Genomic DNA, 4,913 nt, shown 5'->3' on the forward strand with positions numbered 1-4,913 from the left:
TAGTTATTACTTTATTTTTATAGGTTAATCAAAATATATAGTACCAATTTAATCATTAAACGATACAAATTGTAGCTAATTGCTTGATATTATAGCTAAATATATTACACCCTCGTCATTAAATCTAACGCACACTTAATTTAGTGTTCCGCAAATATAAAGGACTAAGCATGTTTGTATTTGATGTAATTATTAGGCGAATAAACATATATCGCAAAATTTGTAAAGGATCTGTGCACACATATTACATTCTGTTTAGAGAACCTAATATAATTGAATTTAGTGAGTGTTGAAACGCCGATTTACTCAGACAAATTCAAATTTAGCATGGTCATAATAAGCATGGCTGCTCTTACAATATCATATCTTACGAAAATAATTATGAACTAGTGGTGAATGGTATCGTGCCTTAAAGCAAATTGATAGAACTTCCCGTACCGAGGAATTTTGAATGTTTTCAAATATATTATTGTGAATATTGTAACTTAATATATATGTTTACACAAAAGTAAATACACAAAACTTAATCAATCGACTTTAGAATAAAGTACATTTTCTAATATTTATAAGAATGATAAAAACTGAGTTGCAAAGATGAAATTATTTGTAAAGAATATATAGTTAGCTTCAAATTTAACAAACTAATTTTATGTTTTCTCGACGTTTCAAGCCATTTGGAATCGAATGAAACTAAATTTGGAAGAGTATGTGTGTGCGTATCCAGCAGAATTTCTGTATAAAACCACCGTTTTTAATTAAAAATTTAAATTTGTTAGGTGTGGGATTCGAACCCACGCTCCCAAGCAGGAACCAGAGCTTAAACCTGGCGCCTTAGACCGCTCGGCCAACCTGACCACGACCGAATACTTTTACCAAACTATAATTAGCTGATAATTACAAAACAAATTAAATTTTTCAAATGCAATCATTTTGCAGTATACAGCTGTATTTCTGTATAGAACACGGTTTAATGAAATTAAACGAATCAAATTAATAATATTTTTATACATGTAATTAATAATTTAAATGTGTCGCTCGGCCAACCTGACTATGTGAGCGAAATAATTCTCTTTTTCTAACTATTATGAACTTATAATTACAAAACCAAAGATCTCAAAAGTAAAGCTTCATGCAATTATATGTATAAATAAAATTTATTTTTTGTCAGGTGTAGGGTTTGAATCTACTCTCCCAATCGGAAACCAGAGCTCAAGTCTGGCGCCTTAGACCGCTCGGCCAACAATAAATAAAGACATAGTATTACACATGTATAATACAACAATATAATATAATGTAATGTAACGTTATAAAGTGTGAGGTTCGAACCAACGCTCCCAATCGGAAACCAGAGCTCAAATCTTGCGCCTTAGACCGCTCGGCCAACCTGACAACGTAAGAAACATTTTTTCAAACTTTAATTAGGTGATAATTAAAGAACACATTAAACATTTCAAATGCTAAAATTTTGCAATATGCAGCTGAATTCCTCTATAGAACTACCGAATATTAAAATTATTAATATTAAACATGTAATTAAAAATTTAACTTTGATAAGTGCGGAGTTCAAACCCCCGCTCCCAATCGGGAACCAGAGCTTAAATCTGGTGCCGCAGATCGTTAGGCAAACCTGACTATGCATGAGAACTTCTTCCAAACTATAATTAGCTGATAATTACAAAACAAATTAAAAATTTCAAATGCCAAAATTTTTGCAACATATAGCTGAATTTCTATATAGAACCACCGTTTAATGTAATTAAACAATTCAAATTAATAATTTTTTTATACATGTAATTAAAAATTAAATTTGTCAGGTGTGGGGTTCGAACCCACGCTCCCAATCGGGAACCAGAGCTTAAATCTGGCGCCTTAGACCACTCGGCCAACCTGACCACGTATGAGCGAATTTCGCTATGTCAAAACTTTGACTTATGTACATCAAATTATCAGATATTTCATAGAGATTTTAATATTGTGTACACATTTGTGTAATTTTTTTGGGTTAAAAAATTTCAAAATTCTGAAAAAATTTATAAATTATCAAATTATAGCAAAAAATAAATGTTTAATTATCATAATTTGGCAACAATTTTGTAAGGTTTAATATTACATCTTTCAGCTAATGATGTTCAGTTTACATCTCTTTTCGTCAGAAGATCTATTTTTACAACTATGAAATCGTTTTATATTTAGAATCCAGAAATAATGTTCTCAATAAAAGCAAACATATTGCCAAACCCTTTGATCATCAGCAAATTGGGGTTTTACAAATACAACCATATTGCTACCTTAAACCGAATATCTACTTACGCTACAATTTAAACATTTTTATAAAAAAACTTTTACTTTTTAGATTTATTTCTAAATATTGTATATGATTTTCTATATAGATAGTATAATATAAGTAAATAGGGCATTCACTGCCGTGGACCCCCTGAATATTGTCATGGACTTTTGAAGGTCCGTTTGGAAGACTTTGAGAACCACTGGCCTGACCAAATATTTATAGATAACATTGCTTAAATTTATTAATACCAATAATCAATATCATGGTTCTCAAATTTATCTACAATATTTAATATTTTCGAAACAAAACCATTTTCATGCTACAGTTATAGTGGTAAATAGTAAAGTATGGTGTGCGGTTTGAAGCAATTTTGCGCGCCTGTTCCGTGTCAGATACGGGTAGATGAATTCGAAGGTAACAAACTAGTCCAAGCGAGCAATCTATCAAACCTGTGTCAGGAACGATACTGATAGGGTTTTAGTTTGTAACAAATGTCTTGTTTTTCTTCAATGTTCAATATATGACGCGTAGAGATAGATTTGGGCGAAAGCGATAGCAAAAAAAAGATAGATTACATGTTTATTCATCTACAATAGAACCAATATATAATGACATCAATAACTATATTTTATTTAAAGGACTTTCATTTAATTTCTCTGACTAGTGTTAATTATATGCAGTTTTAAATAATTAACACAGTTGTCAATTTTAATAAATTAATCGATTATTTCATTATTAACTACAAATGCGTTTTTAAGCTGAAGTTGTCATAAATAAAATGTAAGATCTGTATCAGGATCCAATTTTGCCTTTTGATTTAAAGCGCCATATCATCTACGTTTGGAGTTACCAATCGATTTGCTTCGAACAGAAATTTGTCCAAATATTTATCTAAAATGCATATGTATTGTTTTAGGCACGTTCAAATACAACTAAATTCATATGCAGTTATCTGCATGATCTGTTTATAAAAATTACGTTTTAAATACTTTGTGAGTATATTTTAAATTAAGAAAATAACTGTTGGTGTACGGCATCGTACCTTAATACTGTAACTTTTAGCACCATAATCTAAAATTTTCAATGTCTTACAGTTGTACTTATTATTAAATCTCTATAAAATATCTGATAATCTAATAACCATTTTTGATCGCCTTATGGCATTTTTTTATTTACTCTTAAACCTGCATTATCAAAATTTTACCGGTTGCTTATTTCGAAGCTTCGATCTAACAAAAACTGAATTACTTCAATAATAACGAGTTCTACAAAGAAAAATAAATTATTTACAATAAGAAATAAATGAAACATGAAAATCTATGCTGCATACCCGACCTACTGGTTAATTTGTACAAAGTTATTTGTACCGATATTCAATACAAATAACATCAGCGCTTCATTATCTGGAGTGAGTACAGAAAGTTTGTGAAGTAATACAAATAAAATTTATGAAATCTAATCAACGTGAATTTCTACTGAGTTTCATTGAATTGTTTTTGAGTTCTTGAAATTACGTAACATTTAATTACTTACAAACTTTTGGTCAATATTTGTATCAAAAACTAATAGGCGTGAACTCAACTGACATCCTTCAAACAGATTTTGATTTTTTAAAAATCGTTCAGGATCTGTGACTAAAACATAAACAAAAAAATACAGTTTTTTGCTAACTATGCAAAGAAATCGCTTGGCCGATCACCGCGCAGAACTAATGAGACTAGATTGAGCTACATCAAATTGTTTTTAAATTTTGAAATCGGTTTTCCCGTTAAAAAAAGGCCCGAAAAAATCTTGCCGACTTCACAAAGTCGTTACTAATTATTACAATCTTTGATAAAATGTCGTATATAATCCACATGTCATTTACTATAATTTAGTATGTTTTTTAGACCATGAACTTTATCGTGATAAAAACTTTTGTCTAAATTGTCAGAAAGATTTTTTTCAGCTTTATCTGATTTTTGAATCCTCGTGTGTCAATTACATATATAGGGGAAAGTCCTGTAACGCCGGACACTCTAATACGTATTATTTAAGCGAGAATAAATTTTTCATTACAAAATACAAGTGAAAGGGGCATGGGGGCCAACAGGTACAGGATCACGTGCCAAGCTTCGCCTGTGACGCACACGGCCACGGCGAGAGAACCCTTTCCTGTTTTAGGCGCAAAATCACGTCGTCACCTATATATCAATGGAAGTAATTTTAGCATATTTATGCATTTACATTTGAGTGGTATGGAAAGATATAAAGTTGTACTTGATTGTTATCCGTAAAATGGTAAAATATTATTAATTTTTTTAAACAATTTTAGTAGGTGCCACCAAATCAACGAAAATGTTTCTCCCCTAGCACCGGACACTAAGTCGTTCCTTAGTGCCGGACAGTAAACATATTGATATTTTTTGTGAGAATTTATGTAATTTATTTCAATTATTAAATTTTGTTCTGTCTGAGTGCTAACAGTCACAACATACCCCCATTTTTCGTATTTCCTAGTCAAAGGATGAAATCTTATGATGAATGCTCCAGCTGAGAACATCGTTAAATAGTGATTTCTTTTGTAATATCTAATAATATTGGTCAAAAGCACATGTGCGAATATTCCAAAGTGTGGAGATGGCTA

General features: G+C 30.8%; 2 non-coding genes across 2 annotated transcripts; both read right to left on the reverse strand.

Moving 5' to 3' along the window:
• Nucleotides 1–770: 770 nt before the first annotated feature.
• Trnal-uaa lies at nucleotides 771–854 on the reverse strand. The gene has a single exon. It is a non-coding gene; the product is annotated as a tRNA-Leu (tRNA).
• Nucleotides 855–1,808: 954 nt separating this feature from the next.
• Nucleotides 1,809–1,892, reverse strand: Trnal-uaa. The gene has a single exon. It is a non-coding gene; the product is annotated as a tRNA-Leu (tRNA).
• Between the last annotated feature and the right edge of the window lie 3,021 nt (nucleotides 1,893–4,913).

The sequence above is a fragment of the Ctenocephalides felis genome, unplaced genomic scaffold, assembly GCF_003426905.1.
Source record: "Ctenocephalides felis isolate EL2017-DRISC unplaced genomic scaffold, ASM342690v1 CF-g0.4_SCAFFOLD_03572, whole genome shotgun sequence".
NCBI classification, from domain to species: domain Eukaryota; kingdom Metazoa; phylum Arthropoda; class Insecta; order Siphonaptera; family Pulicidae; genus Ctenocephalides; species Ctenocephalides felis.